Genomic DNA, 18281 nt, shown 5'->3' with positions numbered 1-18281 from the left:
GTCTGGCACACAGTGTTGGGGCAAGGGTTCATCTGACCACTGATACCTGGTCTGCAAAGCATGGTCACGGCAGGTATATCACCTACACTGCACATGGGGTAAACCTGCTGACGGCTGCCAAGCATGGAATGCGTGGCTCTGCAGAGGAGTTGGTGACACCGCCACGACTTACACGCAGGCCTGCTGCCACCTCCTCTACTCCTCCTACTCCATCCTCTTCCATAACCTCCTCGGCTGAGTCCTCTTCTGCTGCTGCGTCTTGCTCCTACATCAACTGCACCCCCCCAGCTCCCAGGTACTATTCCACATCCCGGATACGGCAGTGTCATGCCGTCTTGTGGTTGACTTGCCTGAAAGCAGAGAGTCACACCGGACCAGCACTCCTGTCCGCCCTGAACGCACAGGTGGGTCAGTGGCTGACTCCGCACCAACTGGAGATCGGCAAAGTGGATGGTGACAAAAACAATTTTTTTGGCGGCATTGAATTTGTGCAAGTTGACACATGTGCCGTGCATGGCACATGTGTGTAATCTGATCGTACAACGCTTTGTGCATAAGTACCCAGGCTTACAGGACGTCCTTAAGCAGGCCAGGAAGGTGTGTGGCCATTTCAGGCGTTCCTACACCGCCATGGCGCACTTTTCAGATATCCAGCGGTGAAACAACATGCCAGTGAGGCGCTTGATTTGCGACAGGCCGACACGTTGGAATTCAACACTCCTAATGTTCGACCGCCTGCTCCAACAAGAAAAAGCCGCTAACGACTATTTGTATGACCGGGGTGTTAGGACAGCCTCTGGGGAGCTGGGATTTTTTTTGCCATGTTACTGGACGCTCATGCGCAATGCCTGTAGGCTCATGCGTCCTTTTGAGGAGGTGACAAACCTAGTCAGTCGCACTGAAGGCACCGTCAGCGACATCATACCATTTGTTGTCTTCCTGGAGCGTGCCCTGCGAAGAGTGCTGGATCAGGCCGTAGATGAGCGTGAAGAGGAAGAGGAAGAGTTGTGGTCACCATCACCACCAGAAACAGCCTTATCAGCATCGCTTGCTGGACCTGCGGCAACGCTGGAAGAGGATTGTGAAGAAGAGGAGTCAGAGGAGGAATGTGGCTTTGAGGGGGAGGAGGAAGACCAACCACAACAGGCAAATTAAAAAGTATGCTTTACACAGCGTATGAGGGTGATGTCACAGCACAACGGGAATCTAACAGGGGAAGAGGTGAAAGTAATCCTCCTCCTCCCACGACCACGCCGGCAAGGACAGGACGCTTTACAGACGTATTGTTGATGGAGGACATGCGGAGCTTTTTAAGTCCTACGCATTGCCACAGCCCTTCGGGGCCCACCCTCAGAGAACGACTCGACCGACGGGTAGCAGACTACCTCGCCTTAACTGCAGATATCGACACTCTGAGGAGCGATGAACCCCAGGACTACTGGGTGTGCAGGCTTGACCTCTGGCCTGAGCTATCCCAATTTGCGATAGAACTTCTGGCCTGCCCCGCATCAAGTGTCCTGTCAGAAAGGACCTTCAGTGCAGCAGGAGGTATTGTCACTGAGAAGAGAAGTCGCCTAGGCCAAAAAGGTCTAGATTACCTCACCTTTATTAAGATGAATGAGGGATGGATCCCGAAGGGACTGACAGTGGGAGATACATTCGACTAAAAAAGGCCTGATGAGGGGGACGTAACAGGGATTAAACTGATAAGAATAGTACTACTTAACACACCACTCCTATCTGGTGGCACATTAGATTGCACGCGCAGTGCCCCAAATTTGAAGTAGGAGGACCGACCAAGCATCTTTTTCCATCTCCTAAAATCGATGCCTAAAATCGATGCCATATACACGTCCCCTGATAGGGGACGTAACAGGGATTAAACTGATAAGAATAGTACTACTTAACACACCTTATAATAACGCAGAGAGAGGCAACGCAGAGAGAGAGTCTGAAGAAGAGGAGTCAGAGGAGGTAGGTGGCTTTGAGGAGGTGGAAGACCAAACACAGCAGGCATCCAAGGGGGGTTGTTGTCACCTTTCGGGGACCCTTGGTGTTGTACATGGTTGGGTGGAAGAGAGACCTTCAATGACATCAGTGAGGACAAGGAACGGGACATGGCTAGCTTGGTATCCAACCTTGTTCAAATGGGGAGTTTGCGGTTGTGCAGATGGACTGTTTGCGGTTGTTTGCGGTGCGTTAAACAGGGAGTTTGGTCTGTCACTGTGAAGCGGGCGTAACCCTTACACTACCTGATCGATACAACATCATACCTGATGTTTTAAAGCACGTTATTCCAAACAATTTAGGAATGTTAGGTGATGTATGCCCTTTATGGATTAAAACCAGACTCTGCATCAACTATGTAATTTTCTATGGGAGTTTTGTCATGGATGGGTCGGTGAATGACGACAATGACAAGGAGGAGTCGCATGTTCGCTATGCCTCCTTTGATCGGGCTCTGGAGTTGGTCTGGGAGGGGAGCTCAGTTGGCCAAATCGGATATAGAGTCCGCTTTCCGACTGCTCCCGGTCCACCCGGACTGCTTTCACCTGTTGGGTTGCCAGTTTCAGGGTTCCTTTTTCTTTGATATGTGTTTGCCTATGGGCTGCGCTATCTCCTGTTCTTATTTTGAAATGTTCGCGTCCTTTTTGGAATAGGTGGTTGCTCGGGTTTCCGGGTTAGCGTCGCTAACTCACTATTTAGATGATTTCTTGTTTGTGGGCCCACGGGAGCTGGATGACTGCGTGGTGCTCTTAGATTCATTTAGAGCTGTCGCATCGGGGTTTGGTGTGCCAATAGCGAAGGAGAAGACGGTTGGTCCGGTTGGGGTTCTGTCCTACCTGGGTATCGAAGTGGACTTGCGGAGTATGGTTTTCCGGTTGCCGGATGAGAAACTGTCTCACCTGCTGTGCCTGGTGGATTCGGTAAAAGGAGCAAAAAAGGTTCAGCTTCGGCAGTTACAGGCATTGCTAGGGCATCTGAACTTTGCCTGTCGGGTGCTACCGATGGGTAGGGCTTTTTGCCGGCGCCTTTCATCAGCGACGGTCGGAGTCAAGCAGCCGTTTCACTTCATTCAGATTACCCACAGACTACGAGAGGATTTGCAAGTTTGGAGCTCATTCTTGGTTAGGTACTAAGGGCAATCGTGCTGGCTGCGCCCGGCGGTGTCCAATACAGGTTTGGAGTTATACACCGATGCGTCCTGGACAGTGGGCTTTGGGGCTTACTTTCAAGGACGATGGTGCGCGGAGGCCTGGCCCCGCCACTGGCTGGAGCATGAATTGGGAGGTAACTTAACATTCCTAGAGATTTTCCCATTGTAGTGGCGGTGGAACTACGGGGGTCGGAGCTAGCAAACCGTAAGGTGGTGGTGCACACGGACAACATGAGTGTTGTCCATGTGATCAACCGGTCTACGTCTTCATCCCCTCCGGTTTTGTCGCTTCTGAGGCACTTAGTCTTGCTTAGTTTAGGGTGGAATTTGTGGTTAGTTGCGCGGCACATGCCTGGGGTGCAGATCATTATAGCCGACTCTCTCTCTCTGTTTCAGTGGGACCGGTTTCGAGAGGCGGCTCGGCATGGATCCTCGTGCTCGGCGGGAGTCTGGGACCTGATTTCCTCAATCTGAGTCAGTTGGTGAGGGGGTCGCTGGCTGAGTCCACGTGGAGATTGTATTCTGCAGTGTGGCGGAGATGGACGGAGGTCTGTAGGGGTAGAGAAGTGTCCTCGGGGGAAGGTAGGTTATAGGCTACACTGGCTTTGTTGGAGTTGCTCTTCGAGGAGGGTAAGTCGGCAGCGGTGGCCGAGAGAACATTATTGGCCTTGTCGTTCCTGTTCCAGTGGTGTCGGTGGATCATGAAGGAATGGAAGAGAGAGCGCAGGCTGGACGCTCGGCGTCCCATCTCCTATGAGATCCTGTGCAAACTATTGGAGCGGCTACCGCAGATCTGAGTGTCGAACTACGAGGTGCTCCTGTTTCGGGCCGTGTTTGCCATTTGCTTCTTCGCTGCCCTGTGGGTCAGCGAGTTGGTGGCCCCAAGTATGCGGGCGCCTGCCGCCATGCAAATGGCGGATGTCAAGGTTTCTACGGGGGACGTTGCATTGTTCATCCGGAGGTCTAAGACGGATCAGATGGGGGTGGGCGCCTCGGTTCGGCTTAAGGCTACTGCTCAGCAGTTCTGTCCGGTCAGGTTGCTGCGTGAGTTTTTGGAGGTACGTGGGTTGACCGCATGGTCGCTGTTCAGGCATCGGGATGGGTCAATTCGCCAAAGTGCTTTGGGCTGGGGTGATACATATGGGACTGTCTCCCGGACGGTATACCATGCATTCCTTCAGGATTGAGGCGGCTACTCAGGCGAGTATGCTGGGTCTTCCATTGGAGGCTTTCAAGCGGTTGGGGCGATGGCAGTCGGGGCGGTTCCAGCTCTGTGTGCGCCCTCACTTGCTTTAGGCCAAGTGGCGCAGCGCAGTTATGCTTTTGTTGTTTCGTTGCAGGGTTCTTCCCCGTGTTTTATTTGGATAATCGGACACTCCTTTGTGTATTGGGCAGCTAGGAGGGCCGAGAGTAGACCTTATGGCTGGAACCTCTGTTTCCCGTACGAGATAGCAAGGGTACGTTGGAGGGGTATCCAGGGGCTGTCCTGGGATGGGTTGTATGCTGAGCTGATTCAGCTCAGGCGCTACGTGTCGGGGCCAGTGACCCTGGTGATTCACGTGGGCAGGAATGATGTCGGACGGCGATGGTCAGTGGACCTAGTGCACGCAATGCAGCATGACGTGGCCCGCTGTTTCGCGTTGTTCGGGGACCTGACCGTTGTCTGGTCTGAGATCGTGTCTCGCCCGGTGTGACGAACCAAGGGAAAGGGTAAGGCCCTAGAGCACTATAGGCGGAAGGTCAATATGACCATGTCCTGGTTCGTGCGCCACCTGGGTGGTGTAGTAGTAAGACACGTTGAGTTGGAAGGGGACAATGACGCACTAATAAGGCGAGATGGTGTGCACCTGTCCCCCATTGGGTTGGACATCTTTAACATGGGACTGCAAAAAGGAATTGAGGAGGCGCTGTCGGCGGGGGGGCACGATGAACGCGCAGTGTTGTGTGCGAGGAGGGTCATCGCGGTGGCGGTTTCCTTGGACAGCGCAGAGGAAAAAAGGAACTTTGGGGAGACGACAGCCGGCACGGAGCTGATGGCGAGGAGCTGCCTGTCGAGGCTCATGGTACCGAATGTGTGTGAGAACTGCCTGTTGGGCAAACACCCAACAGCTGGCAGATTTGGACTGAGTTAAATTGTTAATTTAAATAAAGCTGTGGCCATTGCCCTTATCCACAAGAATGAGGTGTCACGTGTATTATTGTGGGGCAACGGGTTGTTGGTTGGGACTGGTGGGTCAGAAGTCAAGATTCCCCCTGGAACAATAAGGAAGGGGGGGACAGAACTGCTGCCCAAGATAGTGGGATGGATCATGGAAGTTACAATGTTGCTAAGATTGGGGTCCTTAGGGAGAGGGAGGGGACTTACTAGTCAGCAGAATCAGTTGAGGGCTCCTGACTGTTTTCCCACCCTCCCCCCGTTTCTGGTGTTGTGGCTTGTGTCTCGTGTTGTTGTTTTTGTGTTGTCACAGCTTGGCAGTTTCCCTGGACAGCGCAGTGGAAGAAAGGAAGTTTGGGGAGACAACAGCCGGCAAGTAGGACTTCCTACCTTTGCTATTTCCAAACCATTTTTTTTTTAAATTAACGCAGGTTACATTGTAACACTGATATATGTCAGGAATCCCTGAATAACCCTACACATGTATATATTTTTTAAAAGAAGACAACCTAAGGTATTAAACCTAGGGTATTTTGACTAATTTCACGCAAGCATTTTACCACCAATCTATGCCAAATTGAAAAAAAAAATTGGTGATTTTTTTTACATGCATAGCAATTTAAGAATACATGTACGGAGAACTTTAACCCCTTAAGGACCAAACTTCGGAATAAAAGGGAATCATGACGTGTCACACACGTCATGTGTCCTTAAGGGGTTAAGGGTTACTGCCAAAGAACATCCCAATATGTGTTCAGCAACATCTCCTGAGTACAGTGATACCTCCCATGTATAGATGGGGCCTAAGAGACCTTATTTGGAGGGTGCACATTCCAGTCTTCCAACTTGGAATTTTCACAGATGGTCATCATGCACCCATGTCCTGTTTGGGACATTTTTGAAGCCGGACAATATAATTTACCCCCATCAAACCATGTGTTTTTGAAAAGTAGACACCCTAAGGTATTTAAAATTGTGGTATTTTAACACTTTCCTTGCACAAATTCTACCACCAGTCTTTGTCAACCATTTAGGTAGTCATTTTTTTGTTATTTTTCTCTCACATTGTACTTTAGGCATGGATTCTCAGTTCCTGTTATGTGTTACTGACAAAGAGCACCCCAATATGTGTTCAGCAACATCTCCCGAGTACAACAGTGCCCCCAATGTACAGGTTTTATGGGTTTTTGCAAACTTACAGGGGTCAAATGTAGGGCTTTCCCCTTTTCCATGTTTGCACATTGAAATTTGCCAGATTGGTTTAATGGGTCTATGCTGCCTTTGAGACCGTATAGCAGCCCAGTAATGAAAATTAACCCCATCATGGCCTACCAATTGTAAAAGTAGACAACCCAATGTATTCAAAATGGGATATGTCCAGTCTTTTGTAGAAGCAACTTTGTAGAAGCTGGCCAAAGTTAGCGTTCATATTTGTTTTTTGCATTTTTTTTTTTTTTACACAAAAACTGCACTTTTACTGGTGATTCCATTATCGTGATAGGTTTTGCTGTTTTAAACACTCATATTTGTGTTCAGCTATGTTTCCCGAATATAACAATACCCCCCATGTACAGGTTTTATGGTGTTTTGGAAAGTTACAGGGTCAATATAAGGCTTGCTTGATTCAGTTTGCCAGATTGGTTTGCTGGGTGTGTGTTGCCTTTTGAGACCATAGGGTAGCCAATGAATATGAAATTACCCCATCATTGCATACCATTTTCAAACACAGAACATAGATATGTTCGGGGAAGTTTCCAGCACTCAAATTTACGGCGGACGTATGAGGTACGTCCGTGGTCCTCAAGGACCGTTTTTTTTGGACGTACCTCATACGTCCACGGTCCTTAAGGGGTAAAGGGGGCCCACTTTATCAGTGGCCTACAGGACCCACTTGCCATCGGACAAGCTGACACCCTGGCCAGTCCGCCACTGGATATACATACATATATATTTAGTTACTTTATCAAAAGATAATTGTGCCTCTTTACAAATCAATGTTAAGACTTCACCTTAAGTATGTGGTGCAGTTTTGGGCACCAGCTTTAAAGAAGGAAATGGCAGAACTAGAAATAGTGTAGAGGCGAGCTACAAAATTAGTATGGAAAACATTAATTATGGAGAAATGCTAGGAAAAACTGGATTTGTTTTCTTTAGGAAAAAAGGCACCTAAGAGAGGATATGATAGCACTATACACAAATGTATACAGAGCCAGTAAAAACTAATATGTGCAAATCTGTTCATTAGCAGGAATATACAACAGACAAGGTCACACAACTGAGACTGGAAGAAATGCGTTTTCACTTACTGTAAACGACTCTTTTTTCTTTTCTGTAAGGACAAATTCTCTGCATTTAGAGGTTGTCTTATCAGATTCTAAAAATAAAAAAGGGCTTGGATGCTTTTTTGCATGAACAGAATATTCAACGATATAATTGATATGTATGTAAACAGGTTGTTGATTCTAGGAGAAATCTGATTTCTATTATGGAGTCAAGAAAGATTTTGTTTCCATTTTTGTGGCATAATTGGAAATGACAACAATTGGAATGTTTGCCTTATTTTGAATCAACAGCATAAAAGAATAATCCCCCTCTTATAATATTGTAAAGCGCTACGGAATCTGTTGGCGCTATATAAATGGTAATAATAATAATAAACTTCCGGTTGAACTTCAGTATTTTTCAAAACCTAGAGAACTATGTTTGTAACAAAAAAGAAGATAATGTGCAATGTAACTCACCAGTTGCTAAAGCCCGTAAGTTATTGTCATTCATAAAAAGGGGCAGAAATTCTTTGGATGAAAATATAAATGTCTTTTTTTTTTTTTAGACCACACTTTGAATATGCAATTTTGCACACTTATTTTAAAGAATGATATTATGGCAGTAGAAAAAGTGCAGAGGCAGGCTAAATTAATGAGGGGAATGGAAGATTTTTGTTATGAAAGAAGGCTAACAATTTTAAATCAGTTTAGTTTAGAAAAACAGCGCCTCAGAGGGGATATGGTATCATTATAAAAGTATATTGTAAATAAATGCAAACCATTAGTGAATAATCTATTCATAAAGTTGACTATCAATAGGACATTGGATCATCCGTTAGGAAGAAAGGAGATGTATTCTAAGGAAAAGTTAAAGATTATTTACAGTAAGAGAAGGAATTTGTTTCCTTGTTTGTTGCAAATTAATTTTTTGCCATTTTGGATCAAAAATAAAAACAGATGTAAGACAGGTTGCACTTGTTGGATGAAAGTCTTTATTCAGCCTTTTTGACTATTTAATTATGTATATGGTACTATGCAAGAGTGTTAAAATTAATTAGCGTAGGTGGCACTCACTGCAGAGGTTCAATGCTAAATGCAGAAAAATTCTCTCAGATGCTAAATGGAAATTCCTATTACCGATTTATGATAGCAAATACATAATAATCATCAAACCATAGTACACCAATGTAATTATGCAGGGTTTCTCTTCAAGGTCCTCTATGCATAATATATATTGGGTTTTTTTAAGAACAGAAAGGGCTTTTATTTAATATCCTATATGTATACCTAACACAACATTACACGTGAATAAAATGTTAAAAATGGGGGAAAATGTAAATAAAATATTTTGATTAAAATAATTTTTTACACATCCAGTGCAACTAAGTAAAAATAACTCAAAATATACATATTTGGCATTTAACAAACAGGACTTGTATATGAATCTGAGATCTAATTTCATTTTCTATAATGTGTGGGTTGGTATAGAGTTAGCGTTAACCAACGCTATAACAACCATGTTTACACTAATTCTAAACGGATGCTAATCTTAACCCTACACTATCCGTAACCCTAAAATATCATTAACCTAAACCCAGCATTAATCCTTACCTTATCCAAACACTCAGGGCCACCATCAGGGGGTGACAACCATGACTGTTGTCACGGCCCGGCGGTCCTGGGGGGCCCGAACTGCTTTCCCCTCTCTCCAACTCCTGTGAGGCCGTCAGTGCGTTGCCACGGGTTACCATGGCAACACTCCGCGCGGCACGCACGCCACGCTCACGGGAGTTAGAGAGAGGGAAGTGCTGTAATGTACTGCTGCAGTCTGCTGAGCCCCCTCTGCAAATACAGGGAACCGGGGGGGCCCACAATGCCACCGGACCGCCAGGGATGGAATCTCCCCCCTCCCTGAACCAGGTAAGAAGCAGGGAGGGGGGGAATAACATTCATCACTTTTAAAGTGGCGGGTGTGGGGGGGGGGGGAATGCTCCATTTACACAACATGCATACACTACACCGACACACACTCTGCACTCACTACACCGACAAACACTCTGCACTCACTACACCGACACACACTCTGCATTCACTACACTAACACACTGCATCAACTACACTAACACACTGCATCCACTACACTAACACACACTCTGCATTAACTATACACACAGCATCCACTACACAAACATCCTGTATTCACAGGAAACACTACATCCACCACACATTCAAACACTGCATTCACTATACAGAGACACTGCTTCTAATACACACACTGCATCCACTACAGACACTGCATCCACTAAATACACTGCATCTAGTATACACAAACACTACATCCACTACATCACTGTACACACACTACATCCACTACTCAAACACACTCTGCGTTCACTATACACACTGCATATGCTACACAAACACACACTCTGCATTCACTGCACAAACAGTATCTAATACACACAAACACTAACAACACACATTCTAATTCACTTCCCCTATACACACCACATTCAGTCCTGCATCATTGTCAGCGGACTAGGTAGGAGTCCCGGGGATGGCCTCGTGGGAGGGTGGGCAGACCTTGTGCTTTGTCAGGGGCCCCAAAATTTCTCGTGGCAGCCCTACAAACACTAAGTCTACCCCTACCCCTACTATTACTTTTACCCTTAAACCTAACTCTGCCATAACCCTAACCCTACCACTAACCCTAACCTTTAGAAAATTGGTTTACTATTTAACACTGTAAGTAGTATTTGAGACTGCCATCTGCTGGTCATTTTCATAATTACACTAACTGTAATTATTAATGGAAAATGCTAATAAAATACAGTGCCGGAATAAAGTAATTCAGTGTTGCTACTATCAACAGTGTTATGTCACCCAACAACACTAATAAATAGCCAAAGAAATAAAGTAAATAGGTGAGAGTGAACATTTAAAACAATAAAATACTACCACTGCAGGATCTTGAACAGTAAATTTAGGCCGCTAGATATCTAAAATAAAGCATACAGTACAGATCATAGCGCAATTTGTTTAACAATTTACAAAATAAATAGATCAACTGGTTGAACTCACATGGTGGAGTAAAATAGTGAAAAAGGAGATGCAGAGGATTTTTTATCTAACTCCCGATAAGGGGCTAATATTTAAAAGTATATATTACGTTTAAAATATATACTAATCAAAAAATGTTATATAAAAAATTGTGTAAAAATGTAGTACTAAATGCTAATATCATGGGGATATATTCGGAAGAGAAAATGTTTTAATAAAAAAAAATATATATAATATATTCGAATAATTTTTTTTTTCCATTCTTATATAAATTGCTTAATTTCAAACTCTACATTTAATCCCCTAGGGGTAATAGTATCTAAATTTAAAATCCATTCAATTTCTTTTTTGTTCAAATTAAAATTGATATCACCACCTCTCCAATGTGTAGACACCTTTTCAATTGCACAAAATTGTAAACCTTCTGTGTCTCCATTGTGGAAATTTGCAAAGTGTTGTGAGACATTGTGGTTCTGAAATGTTCTTCTAATGTTACCAATGTGCTCTCTAATTCTAACTTTCAAGTGTCTAGTGGTTTTCCCTACGTATTGGTAACCACATGGACAGGACAGGAGGTATACTACACATTTACATGTGTTACATGTGATTAGATTCTTAATCTTATATTCTTTATTTGTTCTGAAGGATTTACATAGTTACATAGCTGAAAAGAGACTTGCGTCCATCAAGTTCAGCCATCCTTGCATATATTTTTGCTGTTGATCCAAAAGAAGGCAAAAAAACCTAGTCTGAAGCGCTTCTAATTTTGCAACAAACTTGGATTTAAAACTTTGGATCTTTTTATTACTCCTCTTCATCGTTTTACACCCCATACATAATCCACAATAATAAAATCCACTCGAATTCATGAAGATATTTGGGGGATTAATTGGCTTATCTAAAAAACTGGAAGTTAAAAGTGGTTTAAAATTTCTTTTTTTTTTGGTCTAGGTCCTATAAAATCTTTTAAATCCGAATCTTGATGTAAAATTATATATATATACCAATATTTATTTATTATTTTACGTAATTCATTGTGCTTGGAATTATAATTAAAAATAAGGAGGATATTACCATCTACTTTCGTTTCTCGGCTTTTATATTTGATCAATTCCTTCCGGTCCAATTCTTGAATATTTGAACATATAGAATCTAAATTGTTTTTATCATAACCCTTGTGAAGAAACTGTCTTTTTAAATTTGTTGCCCGATTTTTAAAAACTTCAGCATCACTGCAGTTTCTTTTTAGCCGAAGGAATTCACCCTTCGGGATATTGGATAGCCATGGATTAAAGTGACAGCTTTTTAGGTCGATGTAATTATTTACATCGACCTGTTTAAAAAAACGTCTTACTCTTTATTATCTCTTCAATATACATTTCTAAATCCAAAACTTGTAGTTTACTGTCACTAGTTTCAAAAGATAGAGAGATATTCCACGTATTATTGTTAAGACCGGCTAAAAATTCAATAAAAGCTTCCTTTCCCCCCTCCAAATAATAAAACTATCGTTAATATATCTCTTATAAACGACCAAGCCTGCTCCAAGTCTATCTCCTCTGAGGACAAAATATTCCTCCCAGTAGGACATAAATAAATTGGCATAACTTGGAGCAAACTTGGTCCCCATTGCTGTACCAATGAGTTGGAGGTAAAACTCATTATTAAACCCCCCAAAAATATTTTTTAAAATCATATCTATCCCTTCCACAATAAAATCTGTATTTCCAGTATATTTCCAGATTTTTCTAAAAAGTATCTAGCAGCCTCACAACCTTTATTATGTGGGATACTTGTATAGAGGCTGCTTATGTCACAACTTACCGGAAGATAACCATCTTGCCATTGAAAAGTCTTACTAGCTCTACAATAGGTGATTAGGGCAAATACGAATTTATACTTCACGTGCCTGTGACATACTATACCATTTGAGTTTTTTTTTTATCTTAGCCTATGTTTTAACTTTATCAAGAGAAACAGCCCCTTCAAGACTCCCACAAAAGAAAAATACAATAGGTCTACGTCTCATCGTTATAACTGGACTTTCTGCTAACCTCCATATATTATCTTTGGACTGTATACCTTGATATTTGACTTTTACTGTAAGTACAATATTTTTAACATACTTTTGACAAACAGAACTGTGGTGCAAGCGCAATCTAACAACTGTTTTATTGTACTACTACTTCTTGTTGATGGTCTGTGAGGGAAATTTTACTTTCGTTTAGGTCTAGAACAATACACATCCCAAGTAATTTAATAAAGTATTTCCAGTACACTGGCAAGGTACGTTTAATTTAAAATATATATTTATATATATAAAACTTTTTTTCCCGCTCCCCCTTGTAAGGTATTAAGTTACCATCTGGAATTTCTCTCCAACTAGGTAAGGCTTCTTTGCCTTAGTTGAGTGGTGCCGCAAGGCCAACTCCCATCCTCATCAAGGGAATCAACACAGTAAAGGACGAGACTATATTTAAAAGATGAAAAACTACCACAGCAAAAGGACAGTCTTAAATTAGAGGGGCAAAGGTTTAAAACTAATATCAGGAAGTATTACTTTACTGAAGGGGTAGTGGACGCATGGAATGGCCTTCCAGCTGAAGTGGTAGAGGTTAACACAGTAAAGAAATTTAAGATTGCGTGGGATAGGCATAAGGTTATCCAAACGATAAGACTATAAGGCCAGGGACTAATGAAAGTATTTAGAAAATTGGGCAGACTAGATGCGCCGAATGGTTCTTATCTGCCATCCCATTCTATGTTTCCATCTATGTTTCTCATGCTCGGAGGTACAAAGCCCAACTGCCCAATGCATAGTTAGAGCCTTGCATTGTAGTATAATCAGGGCCTCACCTGTCACGGCCAATCTATCTTAAATCTTGTAATTGTCACCGAGAGGCCAATACCCTGTCACTTATGTCACTGGAATCAAAAAAGCTTCCACAAGCCAAATCATATATAGAGTCTCTCTAGCCACTTTGCAATTAGCAGGGCCTCACCTGTCACCAAATGAGTTAATATAATTTCGCCACTTGGCACTAGTTTTAGTTAGCTGGCTTACTTCATACCGATCGTGATCGTATCGATAATCAATTTGTTTCCTTTGCACTCATAGTATGTTTAACGCTTTGCTACACTAAGACGATCTATCGCTTCCCAGCACCCCGACCAGATCTAACTCCCCTATGAGAGAGGCTGTAGTAGCCAGCCCAGCATTCCACTACATATTTTGATTGTTAAAAACACAAACTGATTCTAGTACAGAGTTCCAACCTAGTCCTGCCCCCCCAAAATTAAAAGATAAATAGGGGAGACAAATTGTTTTCTGGGGAAGGCCCAAGTGCATAATAATTTTAATGCGGGGGGGATAGGGGGGGAGGAGGAGGGAGATGCCTGCAGTCAGGGGCGTATTAGCCGCGAGGCAAACAAGGCATTTGCCTTGGGCGGCATTTTCCAGGGGGCGGCAAAAAAAGCCGCCCCCAAATGCCCAAGGCAAATGTCTTGTTAGCCTTGCGGCTAACAGACATGCCGGCGGTCGGGCGGCGCTGGCGGGCGGCCGGCGAGGGAGCTCTTCCCCTGAGCTGTCTGCTCAGCTCCCTCGCCAGCTGCAGAGTGAGGCTGGGAGGCGGAGCCGGAATATGACATCATATTCCGGCTCCCAGACTCACTCTGCGGCTGGCGAGGGAGCTGAGCAGACAGCTCAGGGGAAGTGCTCCCTCGCCGGCCGCCCGCCCGCCCGCCAGGCAGTGCCGCCCGATCGCCCAGCAGCCACTGGACCACCAGGGAGGAAGAGACACCCCCCACTACCCCACCATTCCCAAAGGTAAGGAGGCTGGGGGAGGGGGGTGTTAAATTTAAAAAAAATGTGTTAAAAATAAATGTAAAAAAAAACATGTTAATAATAAATAAAAAAAATGTATTAAAAAAAAATAAAAAAAATGTGTTAAAAATAAATTTAAAAAAAAAAACGTGTTAATAATAAATAAAAAAAAAGTGTTAAAAATAAATAAAAAAAAATGTGTTAAAAATAAATTTTAAAAAATGTGTTAAAAATAAATTAAAAAAATGTGTTAATGTGGGTGGGTGAGTGTGTCTGTGTGTGTCTGTTAGTGTCTGTGTGTGTGTGTGTGTGTGTGTGTGTGTCTGACTGTGTGTGTCTGTTAGTGTGTGTGTTTGCCTGTGAGTGTGTGTGTATGTTAGTGAGTGTGTGTGTCTGCTAGTGAGTGTGTGTCTGTTAGTGTGTGTCTGTTAGTGAGTGTGTTTGTCTGTTACTGAGTGTGTGTTTCTGTTAGCGAGTGTGTGTTTCTGTTAGCTAGTGTATGCGTATCTGTCAGTGAATGTGTGTGTGTGTATTTAGAATGCGGGGCGGGGGGAAAGGTTGGGTGGGGGTGGCGCGGGGGGGAAGGGGGGGCGCCTGAGTTTTGTCCTGCCTAGGGCAGCACAAAACCAGGATACACCACTGCTTGCAGTCTCCTTCACATATGCTCACTGTGTTTCAGACTTCATGCCAAGACTATATGTCCAAACAAACTTTTTCCAAAGAAATCACTTACTTCAATAAACGTACCCAATTTGCACCGTTACATGACTGATCATCCTTCCTCCCATCTTGTTGAATTTCTAATCTCCGGTTTCTCTTCTGGATTTCACACTGGCTTTGCTGCACTCCCCACAGGTATACTAGAATGTCCCAACTTACAATCAGCAATCACAGACCCAAATAATATATGGGCACTCCTCGATAAAGAGATTGACAACGGTTTCATGATAGGGCCTTTCACAATCGCACCCTTCACCTGTTGCAGAAGTAATCTTCTAGGAATAGCCACTGCAAAGTTTAACAATAAAAAGACTCATTATTGATTTCTCAGCCCTTCATTCCTCCTCTACCCTTGGTTTAAATGCATTAATACCTTCAGAAGATTTCTCCTTACAGTACGCCAAGATAGACGATTCTGTAAAAGCAATAACCAGCACCAGTGAGGGTGCTTGGATAATCAAAACTAACATCACAAATGCATTTAAATGACTCCCTATACATAAATCATTTTGGCATCTGCATGGAGTTAAGTGGGAAGACCAATACTACTTTGCTACAAGACTTACTTTCGGTTCCCCGAAAAAGTAGCCCAAAACTGTTCAATATTTTTGTAGAAACACTGACTTGGCTCCTACTTAGCAAGTGCAGATGTACAGTAGTGATACACTATATTGATGATTTTCTCTCGATTGAATCTCACTACTCCACATCAATCACTCTACAACACACTTTCATTTTTCAAGGAATTAGGAGTTTCTGTAACAGCAGATAAAACAGAAATTCCCAGCACTGAAATAACTTTCCTAGGCATTACACTAAATTCAGAGTCTATGCAAGCTAGCTTGCCTCACAAAAAAGTAGATAGGATTCGGATTTATATTGATTCCTGCAACTCTTTTGGGTCTTGTACTAGAAAGGAGTTGCAGTCACTGCTAGGCTCACTCAACTTTGCTATGAGGATTATTCCTCAAGGTTGAGTATTTATCTCTAGATTACTTTCACTTTCAGCTAGGGCTGATTTAAAAATGTGGCATCTCTTTTTATCCTAATGGAACAGCAAGTCTTTATTTTTCCACCTATATCAGATGACTACCCAGTTATATGGACTTACGCAGCAGGAGCCATAGGTTATGCTGCCATATATGGTGACAAATGGGTCCAAGCTACTCGGGGGGATCTGAAAACCAGTTCGTATCTGGCGTGACCACCATTTGCAACACACAGTGCAACACATCTCCTTTGCATAGAGTTGATCAGGTTGTTGATTGTGGCCTGTGGAATGTTGGTCCACTCCTCTTCAATGGCTGTGCGAAGTTGCTGGATGTTAGCAGGACTTGGAACAGGCTGTTGTATACACCGATCCAGACCATTCCAAACATGCTCAATAGGTGACTTGTCCGGTGAGTATGCTGGCCATACAAGAACTGGGATGTTTTCATCTTCCAGGAATTGTGTACAGATCCTTGCAACATGGGGCCTTTTGTGTACATAGAAAAAAGTCTTAGATCTTTGAGTTCAGCTCATGAAAAATGGGGGCAAAAACAAAAGTGTTGAGTTTATAATTTTGTCACAAGAATCTTTAGTAGCAGGAATGCAGACAACAAACGTTTCTTAATAACATCAATAACTACATCTGAACAGTTAAACTCCTAGGTACCTGCAGGTAAATTATGTGCACAACGTTGGGGCTCTTAGGTGTAGGTAGCGCTACCCAGGTACAGTTATAAGGGAGAATCCTGAAGCAATCTCTGGAGACAGTACCTTTGAGTGACTTCTGTAACTGCAGATATTTCCAGTGAGATCCAGCAGAATGTAGTACAGCAGCATAACAGCAATGGCAATCCTTTTTCTTCCTTCTTCCTTCTGACAGAATGCAAGAGCTCATTCACACTCCTGCAGAAAGTTCCAGAATCTGCAGGGAGCTGAACATAAAATAGCAGTCTTATAATTCTCCTAGCAGAGTAGTAGACAGTCTCCAACTTCTTGTAGTAGCAGTGCACTAGCCTTCCCTTGTTATTATTTCACTGTCCCAGCAGTAATAGACCATTGAAACAGGTAGGAACACACTTTCTTTAAGCTGACTCAGAGAACATGGCTTCTCCCCTGTCCTCTTCCTTCTGTCATCCTAGCCCTTCCTCCTCACATGACAGGGCAAAGGGCAAAGTTCAATATCTCAAAACTTAAAGCAAAACAGTAAAATATAGCAGAGGTCTAATCTTCTCCTCCAGCAGCTTCATGTCATCTCCTCTCGCGAGCCACAAAAGCGTTGCCACTGGTTGCCATGGCAATACTCCAGCATGCATTATGTGCCACACAGAGCGTTGCCATGGCAACCCACAGCTCGTGAGAGGAAAGGACACGAAGCTGCAGAGGTGGAGGATTAGAGTTCTTGGCACCCTCTTCACAGGACACAGCATAATGTGCCACTGGACCACCAGGGAAACTAGTCCCCCTCCCTGACCACAGAAAAGAATCAGGGAGGGCTGAATAAACTTAATTATACATCTTCAAGGACTCTATGCAGCATTGACTTCTAGAGCTCATCGCTCAGTTTGAGGCCACTAAAAATGGTTACAGCTGACTAATACGAGCCCTAGGTATCTATGATTTTAGCCATGCTCACACCATGACATTTTTAAAGACATTTAAGGGCATATTTCATGGGTAGACAACCTTCAACACTTTGCCAGCATTATGGGATATGTAGTCCACAACATCTGGAGTGCTGAAGGTTACCTACCCGTGGTCTATTTAAAGAGCTTGCATTTATGGCTACCAGTACTACAAACAGTTCATCAAAAGTCTGGGGCCACTAAAAATGGACACAGCAGACCAAAAAGAGCCTCAGGTATTAATTGATACCAAGTTAGTGGTATGAGCAGGGATTTAAATGAAGTGGTCTGGGTGCCAGGTCCATCTAGGGTTAACCCTGCAGCTGTAAACATAGCAGTTTCCGAGAAACTGCTATGTTTACATTAGGGTTAATCCAGCCTCTAGTGGCTCTCTGATTTTCACAATGAGAAGACGCTGCCGTCCATAGGAAAGCATTGAGAAATGCTTTCCTATGGACTGATTGAATGCATGTGCGGCTCTTGGCATTCG

The sequence above is a fragment of the Pelobates fuscus genome, chromosome 10 (assembly GCF_036172605.1).
Source record: "Pelobates fuscus isolate aPelFus1 chromosome 10, aPelFus1.pri, whole genome shotgun sequence".
NCBI classification, from domain to species: domain Eukaryota; kingdom Metazoa; phylum Chordata; class Amphibia; order Anura; family Pelobatidae; genus Pelobates; species Pelobates fuscus.
This window is presented reverse-complemented; position numbering follows the sequence as displayed.